The 13232-nt window shown below is 58.9% G+C and overlaps 1 protein-coding gene across 6 annotated transcripts in view; it reads left to right on the top strand.

Moving 5' to 3' along the window:
* Window positions 1–334: 334 nt before the first annotated feature.
* Window positions 335–13232, top strand: part of LINGO3 (leucine rich repeat and Ig domain containing 3) — a 33506-nt gene continuing 20608 nt past the window's right edge. For 2 of the 6 annotated variants that reach the window (XM_053965851.1, XM_053965850.1), the window contains exons 1-2: window positions 6987–7067; window positions 7140–7812. The gene's annotated coding sequence lies outside the window, so the exon portion shown is untranslated. Of the gene's footprint in view, window positions 505–816; window positions 1200–6986; window positions 7068–7139; window positions 7813–8647; window positions 8724–13232 lie in introns of those variants that run through there. The other 4 variants (XR_008435010.1, XM_053965852.1, XM_053965854.1 and 1 more) reach the window with 4 other exon arrangements.

Below are 13232 nucleotides of genomic sequence, written 5' to 3'. Positions count from 1 at the left end.
GCCCCTGGGAGCACCCTCTGCTCTGCAGCACCCCCACCCTGAGCTCAGGCCTTTCCCAGGAAGACCCCAAGGTTTGGTGCAGGATTTACCCCATGGCAGAGCAGAGAAACTGGAGCAGAGCAAGGGCAACGCTGAATTCCACGTGGCTCGGGGGTGGAGCAGCCAGCAGACAGGCTGGACCACGCTTGGCCCAGGTGCCTCAGTCCTGGCCAGTTCACCCAGTATGGCCTGCAAAACCCATTCCCAGTGTTCCTGCCTGCTGGGGGATGGCTGGTGGGGAAGGTTTCCCAGTCCAAGCTGTCTCCTGCTGGATTAATAATTCACAGAGCGAGGCAGGGCGCAGCAACCTCCACCCCTCTCGCATATCCACGGATCCGGGAGCTGCTGCCGGAATGACGAGCAGGGACAGGATGATGGGGACCCTTGGGCACTGCTGCCCATCCTGCCAAGGCCATGAGGTGCAGGGAGATGCACCAGGAGAGCGTCTCTGGATCCCTGTGCAAGGTACAGTTCTTGTTTCCAAACATTTTTTCCTTCCATGGAGGACGTGGGTGGATTTGTTGCCTGTGGAAGTGAGACACTAATAATGCTGGCTGGGTGCCAGGCCTGTTCTCACCTCCAGCACTGACAGCTCCCCCGAATCCTCCTTCCATCCCCATTCCATTACAGTCCCCCCACCCCAGAGGCCCCCTGGGGATGTGGGAACAGCCAGGAGTGCCCAGAGCCCAGCCCTGAGCATCTCCTACAGCCCCGAAGGCTGCCAGAGGGGCTGGAATTGCCTGCCTGGCAGCTGCCAGCCTGAGCCAATTCCCACAGCATCAAGCTGGAGAAATTCCTTCATGCTCCAGAGCCACATCCAGCCACATCCAACCCCGTTCAGCATCAGGGCAGCCAGAGCATTCTGGAACCTGCTCCTGGTCCCTGTGGAGAGCACAAGGAATGAGGGCTCTTCTGGGAGGCAAAACACATCCAGCACTGTGGAGCTTCAGAAGAGACTCTCAATATCTGGCAACAGCTGGATTCCCTAGGAGAGAAACCATCATCTTCATCCTGGTGTTGGCCAAAGCCCCCGGAGGCTTTGGAACCACAGAACCACTGAGGTTGGAAAAGATCTGTGAGATCACCAAGCCCAACAATTAATGATGATCCAGCAAATTTGAAGCTGTTCCCTGTGAACACATTTCCTGTTTAAAACCTTTTCCCTAACCATGGCAGCCTCCCCATCCCAGCTCTTGGATGGGCAGGGAAATTAATAATGTGTTCAGCCAGGAAAAGTTTCCCAAGTCTTCCTGGTTACTGAAGGATTCGTCAGCGATCCTCCCTCCCAAATTAGACCTTGTAGACCCCCCCGGCTGATGAATCAGCTCTGCCATCACTGCATCCCAGCATAATTTGTCTTTCAACCTAACAGCTCCCATCCCACTCCAAGGACGAGGAGCAAGAGTAGGCAGCAAAAAAAAAAAACCCAGGACCCGTGTGCTGGACTGGGGAGAGCAGGAAAAGATGGGGACAGGGGGAACTTCTTCCTTTGCTGTTTGAGTTCATATTCTGGATATGATCCATGTGAGGACAGGGAAGAAGCAGAATTTTAGGGACTGGCACCTCCTTGCCTCAGCATGGCCCTGAAGCAGGAAAGGGACTGGGAAGGGCACATCCCTCAAAGCAGAGGGCACAGCAGAGGAAGGAAAAACCTTGAGAGCCTCCAGCAGGCAAAGGGACAGTGTGTTGTCACCACTGTCACCTGCCAGCTACACCTGGGCACAGGTAAGAGGCTGGGCAGCTGCTGCTGGGAGGTCACTGAGCCCACGCTGGGGTGCAGGTGCTCTTCTCCAGTTTGGTGCTGTGGGTCCCTTCCTTCCCAGCAAGGGGACAATCCTGGTGGTGACTGGGGACATGGCCCTGAGCCACTTATGCCAAGTGGCAGCTTTTGTTTCCCAAGACAGCACTCTGGAGAGTGACTGGTGGGTCAGACGTTGCCAGCTGGGAGGGAGCCACCAGGAGAGGCTGAGGGGGATGTTCCTGGCTGGTGGCCCCAGTGAGATCCCTCCTGCCCTGAGTCCAGCGAGCCATTCCTGAGCCATCCCTGGGTGAGAACCTGGCCAGAGACAGGCACGGATTTGGGAGTTTTCAGGTGCAGTCCTGTTCAGATTCCCTGGGGACAGGGGCCCCGACCCTTGCACAATGGCCCCATCCCTGAGCAGGAACCAGCAGCTCCCAGAGCTGGGAGCTGATGAGGCCAAGCTGATGAATGAAGGGGATTAGAACGTGCTGTCTGCGGGTCACGGTGACACAGGGACACGGGGACACGGGGACATTTCCATCTGGAAAGTGCAAATGCCATGTTTGCCGTCCGTGGCACTGCAGTGCCTGGAATTCTAATCGCTCTAATGGTATTTGAAAAGGAGCTGGGAGCTGCTGGAGGGATTCGATGCCACTCGCAGATAAAGGCAGGAGGGAGGGCGAGAGAGATGGGGGTGGAAGCGCGTTCCTTCCGCACGTTGCGGCTCAGGGAACGTGGGCTGGATTCCATCAGGAGCAATTTCCTCGCGGGGAGGCAGCGGAGTGGCCGCCCCCAGCTCCTCGAGGGTGGGGGAGCGCTGGGATCCCACCGGGAGCGGCAGCACATGGATCCATCCCTGAGCTCGTTCAGGGATGGGGAGGCGACCTGGGATCTGGTGAGACAGAAATCGCTGGCAAAAAAAGAACACCGTTCACTGGTTCTCATCTGTGCAGCTGGAGGAGAAACTGAGAGGAGGCTCCTCGGGGACTGCAGCTCCTCCCGAGGGGAGGCAGAGGGGCAGGGGCTGAGCTCTGCTCTGGGCCAGGGACAGGAGGCCAGGAAGGGCTGGAGCTGTGCCAGGGCTTGGCATGGAGCTCAGGGAAAGGTTCTTCCCCCCGAGGCTGCTGGCACTGCCCAGGCTCCCCAGGGAATGGTCCCGGCCCCGAGGCTGCCAGAGCTCCAGGAGCGTTTGGCCAGCGCTCTCAGGGATGCTCAGGGTGGGCTTGGTGGGGTGCCTGTGCAGGGCCAGGGGCTGCACTGATGATCCCTGAGGGTCCCTCCCAGCTCAGGATATCCTGGGATTTATTCCCCTCGACCAGTGGGGCCAGCATTGCCCAGCTCATTTTCCCATCCTGGCAGCTGCGTGGTTTTTGTTTGCTCTGCTAATCCAGGAAGGTGCTGCAGGTACCAAGATCCACTGACAGAGGAGCCACTGCCAGCCCCAGTTCCTCCTCCCCACCGTGATCCTTGGCTCCACACCAGGGTTTGCTGCTGCTGCCCAGCCCTGCCCAGCCAGGCAGAGTGGCAGAGCCACCTGTGTCCCCAAGGGCCCCCTGCCGGACTGGGGAGCAGCCCGGGGACAGTGCAGTGACAGGGTTGGGGTTGGGGGAGTCCCTGGCATGGGAAAGCCTGACGTTGGGACCCCTGCTCCACCCAAAAACAGTGGGGAGCAGAACATTTCAGGCTCCAAATGCAGCTGCCCCAGGCTGCCTGAGCTCAGGGGTTTTGGGGAGCAGGTGGCTGGGCTGTGGGGTGCACTCTACAGATGATCACCTCAGATTTTACCCCCAACATTTTCCCTTCTTGTCCACTTACTATTATCTTATTTTTATCAGGGTTGGGATGTGCTTGGCACAGTAATGGGGACATCCTGGTGTGGATGGGCAGAACTATCACAGAATATTCTGAGTTGGAAAGGACCCTCAGGGATCATCAGCCCAGCCCTGTCCCTGCACAGCCACCCCACCAAGCCCACCCTGAGCATCCCTGAGAGCGCTGGCCAAACGCTCCTGGAGCTCTGGCAGCCTCGGGGCCGGGACCATTCCCTGGGGAGCCTGAGCAGTGCCAGCAGCCTCGGGGGGAAGAACCTTTCCCTGAGCTCCATGCCAAGCCCTGGCACAGCTCCATGACCACAGACAGGGGAGGGATCTGGGTGTTGTGCAAGCCCCCCTGATCTCCAGCAAAGAAGGGATGGCCTTGCAAATGGGACCTGGGGTGGCCTAATTTGTGCAGCAGGAGAAATGCAGGCTGTGCTGAGAAACCAGAGATAATTTGCTTGATCCTTCTCTGAGCAGGGAAATGTTAGGCCGGGTTTGAGGGCTGCTGAGCCTTGCAAAGCTCCTGCTGAAGCCGGCTGGGGTTGGATGGTTCTGCAAAACTGGCCCTTAAAAAAGGGAGGAAATCCTTCTTGGGTGGAGTCTGTCACCTTGGGGTCACTTCAGTGCCAGAAGGGACACCTGGACCCAGATATGAGGGCTTACTTAGGGGTTGCAGTGGGAGGAAGGGCAGGTGAGGATCCCAGCACTGCTGTCGCTTGAAGCCCGGCAGTGAGAGGGGAAAGGTCCCTTTCCCTCCTGCTTGGATGAAAACCCTTCACCTTATGGTGCTTCTGCCTGGCACAGCTCAGAACAGCAGGTTCCTGGCCAAAGAAACTTCCATTGTTATTACCAAATATTTATTAAAAGTAACTGGGCTTAGTCACGGGCTCAGGCTGTGTGTGCAGAGCGGGGCCACCCGCCCGGGGCTCTGGCAGGGAACACGAGGTGGGACTGTCCCCCCTCAGGGGTTCCTGCTCAAAATAAACAGATCTAAAGTGCAGACATGGAGACTTTGGGGTCAGGGCAGACAGGGCTGGAGGAAATGGGTTTTGGAGGGGGAACCTGGGGCTTTGGAGGGGGAACAAGAGGGTTTGGAGGGGGAACAAGAGGGTTTGGAGGGGAACACTCCCAGCTCTGTGCACAGCAGGTCACAGATGTCACTTGTGGTGTGGCAGCCACTCTTCCCTGTGTCCCCCAAACCCCACAGTGGGGCTGTGCCCCCCACTTTCCATGCTTGAGTCCTGCCAGAGTGCACACCTGAGGAGAAGCTGCGTTTTTGGGTGTGGTGGGTGACCAGGCCAGAGTGAGCTCATGGGACCTCCTGGGCCCACCTCAGCAGGGCCCTGCAAGAGGGTGGCTCCAGGCTGGATGGAGGGGACAACACAGGGTGATGTCCCTGGGGCACAGTGCCCTCCAGCTGTGCAGTGTCACCCTCCAGTGATGTTTGGGGCACTGCAAAGCCTCCGGTCAGCACAGAATAAACCCCCAGCTCAGCCCTGGGGGCCAAATCGTGGGGACCAAATCCTGGGGACAGTGCTGTCCCCAGTCCCTGTGGTGTGGCTGGCTTTGCTCAGGGGCATTTGGGGCTGGGGGGTCTGGGCTGCCAAGCCAGGACTGGCTCCCTGGCACCCCCAAGCCCTCGTGGCATCAGCCTAGCACCAAAGTGGGCTCCCCAAATCCCAAAATCTGTAGGACCACGTGGAGTGGGAGCAGCCAGCTGGCTCCTTCGAGGAGCCCATCGAGGTTCCCATTAGGCAAAATTAATGGGCACCAGGAGCCTGCTCTCACCACGTGGCTCCCACTGCTGCATCCTGAACGGGGACAAAAACCTCTCGGGCTGTCACTGGAGCTGGCAGTGCTGGAATGCTGCATTCAGGCTGGCAGGGGACCAGCGTGGCCAGCAGCAGGAGGGGCTGGCAGGGACCTGCAGGCAGGGAGAGGCTCTGGATCCTGGGATCAGCAGGGAAAGATCCCTCACTTCACTACAGAGGGCAAACTGGGGGCAAAAGGGACTTTACTTCTCACTTTGTTGGAATTATTTTTCTCCCCTTGGCACGTTTCAGTCAAAAACTCTTTGGGATTTTGAATGTGTGCCAGAGCAGCTGTGATTTTTTTATTTCTCTCACACTTCTTTTTTTTTTTTCCCCTAAATCATTTTGCTGAGTCTGTGTGAAAATGCCCCAGAAAGCAGCAAAACTTGTCAAGACACTCCCAGAGCTGGCTCACTTGGAACAGAATCTCCAAGGGCAGGGACCCTCCCTGGAGCACGGGCAGCCCCAGGGTCCTGCCACTTCTGTGTGTCCCCCCAAACTGGGGCACAGTTGTGCTGGGTGGTCTTGAAGGTCTCTTCCCATCGTGATGATTATATGATTCCATGATATTTGTGTTCCCAGCTGGCACCCAGGTGGCCTCATTCATCCCAGTCCCGGTGCTCGGCAAGATTTTGGAGGTTTTTGGTGGTTTATGGGTCCCGATTCTCATTTGTAGGGCTGCTATCTTTTTTTAGGGCCAGGCTCTTGGGACAGAGGTGACAGGTGGGGGTAAAGCTCCCTAAGGAGGGGTCAGGGTCCCATCTCAGCCCCCCAAATGCCACAGCCCCTGGCAGGGACCTCCTCCCCACCCTGTCCCTGGCTCCTGGCCTAAGATCCCTTTGGATTTATGCTCATATTGAAGCCAATTTGAATTAATTGGAGCACAAGACCAAGGGCCCCATGGGATTCTCCAATGTCCAGTACCGGACTCTGGCTTGGGGAAGCAGAACTGGTCACCTCAGCCTGGTGCTTTTCCTCCACAGCTTTGTCCTGTTCCTTCCTCAAAGCCCAAAATGATGCCAGAAGGGCACTGGAGTTAATGGGTGGGGGAGAGAGCCCAGCAGGGGAGCAGGGCTGAGCCAAAACCCACAGCCCAGGCTTGAACCACAACCTGCCTGTTCCCTCATCCAAGTCTGTGCCTTGCTTTACCCCAGAATAAAATAATGCCATGCAGGGGGCACAGTAAGACAGAAATAACTTGATTTTCTGGTGAGGTGCTTGGGGAGGGGACAAAGCAGCCCGCTCCAACCTGGGGCTCCCCCAGCTCCCCCAGTGCATTTGTCAGCAGTCTGTTCCCCCAAAATCACCTCTAACCCTGGCCAGCAGGCAGGAGAGCATCTTCCACCAGGCAAAATCAGCTCCCAGCACCGGGATCGGGAGCTGTGTGGAAGCAGCAGCAATTCCCCCATCCTTGATTAAAACAGCGCAGCCTGCAGGGCCAGGGTTGGGGGGATGCTGCTTAATTGACTCTGTGCTTTTGATACAGCAGCTTAATGATTGTGTTCAAATTAGCCAGAATCACCTTCCATCCTGGGGAATGGAAATGAGACGTGGATTGCTCTGGCACACCCTCCCCCCCACACCGGCCTCTTAAAAATCCATCCCCAGCTAAACCGGCCACAATTTTCATGCCTGGATTTTTCATCTTTTCCTAAGGAGGTAAGTTGATATTGTTTAAAACAGCAATGAAATTCCTTCCCAGCCACATAAATCTCCTGGTTTTAACCACAGATCCAGGGCTGAGGCTGGGGATGAAGCTCAAATGGGAAAGCCCGAGCTGCGTGTGCCTGCAATGAAATTATAAATCCACATCCCGGAGCAAGCAAGCAGCAGGAGGCACCAGGAACCTCCATCAGCAGAAGCGCTGGGCTGCAGCAAGGGATGGGAGTTGGGAGTGGAACTGACAAGGCTGTGAGAGCTGTTGGCATTTCTCCTGACAAAATCCTGCACAAACGGAGCCAGTCCAGGTGAAACCACGGCGTTGGACCCACCTGGTTTTCAGTGCTGAGCCCCATTCCTTCCCCCTGAGCTCTGCCCTCTGTTTCCTCAGCTGTAAAGTGAAGAAGATGCTGCCAAACCCTGCTTGAAAAGCGCTGTCAGACACAGCAAATGTCACCAAATGGCTCAGGTGGTGCTTGGTCAGCTGGCACACAGCACATCAAGGGCACAGGACGCTCTGCATCAGCTGCCCACAGCCCCTGAGGCCAGGGACCAGCAAGGCTAAGGCCAGCCTGGACTGACCAGTGATGAGTGGAGAGGAGCAACAATTCCACCCTGCAAGTCAGAGCCAAGGAGGGAATTGGCCTCTGCCATCCTCAAAGCCCAATTAACCAAATCACCACAGCTCAGGAGGCTTCGGCAGGAGCGAAGAGGAGCAAGAGAACTCCAAGGAGGAATAGCAATGGTGAGTGCTGTCCCCATGGGGCATGGGGATGCTGTGGGGGGCTCCAGGTCATTGTCCCGTGAGCCTGGCATCTCCCTGGCACTGCTGCAAGGGACAGTGGAGCCCAGCGTGGGGGCACAAACACAGGAGCCCTGCTTGGGCTGGGGGCTGCGATCATTCCTGGCATCACGGCTCTGTTTGTGCCCTGATTGCCCCAATTTCCCATGGGGTGGGGGGAAATGGCTGTGTTCAACCTCAGACACCTCCACCTCCAGTGCAGAGGGCAGATCAGGGTGAGGTGGCCCCCAGACCCTGCCCTGGGGCAGTCAAGGGACACTGGGCAGAGGGATGCAAACAGGCTGTCATGGGGATGGGGTGGGAGGATATCTGAGGGTGCTGCTATGGGGCTGAGGGACCCCAGGCAGGGTGGCAGGTGGGTACCTGTGGGTGGAGGAAGCCCAGGCAGGGCGGTGTGGGGGTACCCAGGTGTGCGGAGTGGGGTGGGGGAGCCCAGGCACGGAGGTCGGGGGTACCCCACGGTGCTGGCATGAGGTCGGGGACCTCAGGAAGGGCACTCCGAGGCTTGAACACCCCAGGCTGCCCGGGAGAACCCCTCCCCTTTGCTCACGGCTGCGCGGGGAGGAGACCCCCGTGCCCTTCCCTGCGTTCCTCCGGGGCTGTGCCCGTTCTCCGCCCGGGGCCGCGCATCTCCCCCGGCCCCGTCCCTCCCCCGGCCGGGCGGGGGGCGCGGGGGGCGGCTCCGCGCACGGCCCGACGCGGCTGGAGAGGCGCTGCCGCCGCCGCGCCGCCCCCGGGGACGGGCCGGGGCCGGGCCGGGGTCCGTCCGGAGCCGCCGCCGCGCCGCCCCCGGGGCTGCGGCTCTGCCCGCGCCGCCGCCGCACCATGGGCAGCCCCGCAGCGGCAGCCGAGCGGTGAGTGCGGGGTCCCGGGGCCGGGGAGGGTCGTGCCGAGCCGCACACGTGGCGCCGGGGGGCGGCCGCCGAGCCCCCGCCGCCCCTGGGGACACGCAGCCTCCCTCCATCCCTCCCTCCATCCCTCCCTCCTTCGCCTCCCCGCCGGCGGCTCGGCGGGGGCTGCCCGGCTGTGCCCACCGCCCGCGGCCGCCAGGCCCGTCCGCAGCCCCCGGCTGTGCCCGGGGAGGGGGCTCGGCACGGCGGGCGGCGCTGGTGCCCCCGGCAGGGTCGCACCGGGGGTGGCGGCGGTGTCGCCTCGGCGCCGGGTCCATCCCGCCCTTGCTCCGTTCCATCCCCCGGCGCTCCCGGGGGTCCGGTACCCGCAGTCCCCCCGCCGTTAGGGTTGGGGCCGCCGCTCGCAGCCCCTTTCCCCTGCACAGCCGAGCGGGTCCGAGCATCGCCGGGCGTCGGGAAAGCTTTTCCATCTCCTCTCGCTCGTGTTTCCCCCCGGGCGCTGCAGGTCTTCACTCCTCGCCAGCCCAGGGCCCTTCCTGCCTCTTCCCCGAGCATCCCGGATTTTAGGCGGATTCTCCTGTCGAAAATTCCGAGGGTTGGTTTAGCCGCGGATGTTACCGGGTTGTGTTTCTCGGGGAAATGGAGCAGGCAGCAAGCGCAGCATTCCTGGCTCCTATTGCCGTGCTGGAATAGCAGCTTTTTCCTCTTCCCACTCTCCATCCAGAGTACTTTTGTGCCAGTTCCTTAATCCACTTGCAAAGTGGATTTGAGCTAAAACCTGACAAAAGGTGCTCCAATTCCCACGGCGTTCGCACAGGCAGCGGTTGCAGAGGAGCAGCTGCTTTTTCTGTTCCTACCCTGAAATGAGGTTTTTGGGAAGGAGAAAAGAGCAACCAGGAAGGGAGAGGATGGCAGGAGAAGGCAGAGTGCCTGTGAAATAATAGATGGAGAGTGGAGCCGTGCCAGGCTCCGCAGCCTGGCAGCACCCAGAGCACAACCCCAGCCCTTGGGAGTGAGGAGCACTGGAGCCAGAGCGGCTGGAGAGGGAAGTGACCGGGATTGGGAATATCTGGTGGCCTGGGGAACACCAGCCCGGGCCTAGCAGAGCTCCTGGCTGCTGCTTGGTTTTGTGGATGGTCTCTCATACACTCTCACCCTGCCTGGGGATGTGCAGCCTGCAGGATGGAGACCCCAAAACCCAGCACCAGTCCCAATGCAGGGGTGTCATGATGAGAAAAGCCGCATCCAGGGAGAGATCCTACAATCCTCTCCATCAAAACACAAGGCATTAAAACCAAAAAGCCTTCCAAGAGCAGAGTTGCCCAGCAGTGATGTGGTCGTGTGTGGGTTAAAATCCCAAATGCAGGTGTTGAACCCTGCAGTAACCCTTTGGGAGGTACGAGGCCCTTGGGGTTCTCTGCACCCCAAAGCTCCATCAGCCCTTACAGGATGGAGATGGGATAAAATCCCGGCACCCTGGGGCATGGCAGAGAACGTGCTGCATGTCCCTTAAATGGGAGAATAACTGAAGTGGGGGAGCTGCCAGCTGGGCAGCCTGGGGTGATCTGGTTTAATTTTGTGCTGATTTTATCACCAATGGTTCTGTGGCACTCGTGGAGGAGAGGCAGTGGAGCTGCTGCCTCTGGCTGCTGGAGGACAGGTGGAGCTGGCTGGGTTATGGCCAGAGCAGCTTGGAGAGGGGATTTTTGGTCCACCCAAGATTTCTGACAGTTTTCACATTGCAAAAACCCCACTCGGGTGTCTGCAGCCTTTCCCAAAGCACTTGGGTTGTGGGTTGATCTTGGGGGAAGATGCTCTCCAATGCCCATCCTCCAAAACAGCTGTAGAAGCATCCTGAGGGCAGGGAGCAGGAGGCAAAGCAGCTTCAGGAAAGAGTTGGCTTAAAAATCAGTAGATTTTGCTTTTATCCTGCCCAGTTGGAGGAGGGAGCAGGAGGACAGGAGGAACAGGGGCTGGGTTGTGTTTCACCCGTTCAGGGCATCGATGCTGAGGGTGGGATGTGGCTGTGCTGGGCAGAGCTGGGACATGTCCCAGGCTCAGCCTTTCCTGCCAGGCTCAGCCTTTCTGGGGGATGTGCTTTTGCTGATCCCTGGCTGAAGATAGCAGGGCCAGGGGCTTTTTTCCTGTTTTGTAGTGTTTAGAGCTCAGGAATGTCTGCTTTTATTAGCTGAGCTAATCCTGCCTCACCAGAGAACTCATCCCTGGCTCCAAGGCCCAAACCTAATCCCTGCTCTTCCCTCCTGGGCCCAAATTAAACACTGGACTCACAGCCCAGTGGTGCAGACAGACTCGGCGCTGGCTGCACTCAGCGTTTAAAGGTGTTCAGTCCATGTGTTTGGGATGGATTTTTCCCAACTCCTGGCTGTTGGATCACTCTCGTTGGGATGGATTTTTGGCTGTTGGATCACTCCTGTTTCCCCCCACCCCCAGCATCCCACCAGGGAGCAGGTGGCTCCTCTTCTCTCCGTGAGGAGCCGGAGCTGCCATAAGGCAGGAGGAGTTGGGCTGCTCCGGCAGCTCGGAGCCGTGTTGCTGCTGCGTTCACATCCCCGGGATGGGAGAGGGGTGTTGGAAGCCCCGGGAACAACGCTGGGAATGTGCAGCACGTGGCCGGGCGCGCTGTGCGTGGGCAGCGGCGATTCCCGTGCCGCCGGTGCGTGTGGGCAGCCCGGTGGGACTCCCATCACCAGCAACATCTCCCCACGTCCCCAAAGGCACAGCTCCGAGGGAAGGGAAGTGGAAGCCAAGTGAGGCCATCCCTGGGCTTGTCCCCAGTGGCACTGATTCGCCACGAGGCTCCAAAAGCCTTCCGTGTGCGTGCCGTGCCTCAGTTTCCCTGGCTGTACGGAGTTGTGGTGTGGAGCCTGGCTTTGGAGGGTGGCATAGACCCTCAGGCAGCCAAACTCCTGCTGCCTGCGTGTGGCTGTGGAGCAGTGGTGGGATTGTCTGAGCAGGCAGAGGGAGCATCAGGGAGCATCCTGCAGGATGTGTCCGGTCCGTGGGGCTGCAGGGAGGGTGGGAGGTGCTGCCTGAGCCCAAAGGGCCGCTCTGGGAGTCCTGGAAAAGCCCCAGAACAAACAGGCAAGGGCAGAAATGATCAGAACAGAGATGAGAGAGGAGATGAAAAGCGATAAATCCCACGAGAACGCTTGGAAACGCTGCTGAGAGCCACAGTGGCTGTGGAAGGGAAATTGATTGGGCTTTGGGCACCCTCAGCTGACAAACCTTCTGTTTGAAGTTTTTGTAGGGTTTACCTTGAAGGACAAAGCAGCTGCTTCCACGAGGTTTGGCTCAGGGGTTATGGGACCAAGGATACAGGAGTGGGACAGGCTGGGCCAGAGCCTTGCTCAGCCATTGGCAATGGAATGTGCTGGATTCTCCTTCGGATCCCATTTGAGCCGTGGTGTTTGGGGCTGGGGCTGGAACCCCGTAGGTGCCCCAGGTCTGTGGGGTGTCAGAGGTAGGGGCTGAGGCTGGGCAGGACAGGGGGGGCAAAGTGGGGAAATGGCCCTGGTGGTGGGAGAGCAGAGCTCTCCCCAGGCCTGGGCAGGGGCTGCCATTCCCTCTTTTCCATGTAAAATGGGCAAGCTGAGGACAGCACCAAATTCACCCCAGAACAACCAAACAGCAGAGATTGGGATGGAGAATTTGGGCAAACGGAGAATTTGGGCAAACAGAAACAGCTTTACCAGGGATGGGTTAAAAACAAAGCACAGAGGGTCTGGGCTGTGATCCCCAGGCTGTTGTGGTGCCTTGGCATCCACATGGGCACCCCAAGGCCGGGGCATGCCGGGAGCAGAGGTAGGATCTGTCTTTTGGAGCATGCCCTCCTCCTTCCTCTGCCTCAGCCCAGCTCTTCCCTTACTTCCCTGCCTTCCTCCCCCTGAATTTTTCATGCCACCACGAGCTCGGCTGCAGCTTGCAGCCCCATCTATCAGGAGGGTTTGGTTTTCAAAGCTGTCCCAGCTCAGATCTGGAGCGCCGGGGCTCCTCGTTCAGCTCCCGATGTGCCAACCAAAATAGCAGCGGCCACATACTGGAGTGGAGAGGAACAAGTGTTACTGGGAATTAAAATGACAGATCTCAGCATCAAGGTCTCCGAGGGTTTGTGCTTTATTAAGCAACAGTGAGTTCATGGGAAAGGACTTTGACTCAGAGCACCGGTTGTGTCTACAAGAAAAGAGAACCAGGGACTATATTTAGGCTCAGGCTGTGGTGGGGAGCCAGGGCCAGGCACCGAGGGAGGGGAGCTGGGCATCCTCAGCTCCATGGGGATGAGCCCTGGCCCTGCAGAGCAGAGTGGGGAGCAGGAGGTGGGCACACCTCACCTTTGGGATCGTGGAATCCCCAGTGATTTGGGTTGGAAGGGACCTTAAAGCCCATCCAGACATGGCAGGGACACCTTCCACTACCCCAGGGTGCTCCAAGCCCCATCCAGCCTGGCCTGGGACACTGCCAGGGATCCAGGGGCAGCCACAGCTGCTCTGGGCA

This window comes from Vidua chalybeata, chromosome 27 (assembly GCF_026979565.1).
Source record: "Vidua chalybeata isolate OUT-0048 chromosome 27, bVidCha1 merged haplotype, whole genome shotgun sequence".
In the NCBI taxonomy this organism is placed as follows: Eukaryota; Metazoa; Chordata; class Aves; order Passeriformes; family Viduidae; genus Vidua; species Vidua chalybeata.
The sequence above is the reverse complement of the archived record's forward strand: the minus strand, read 5'-3'. Positions and strand labels throughout refer to the sequence as shown.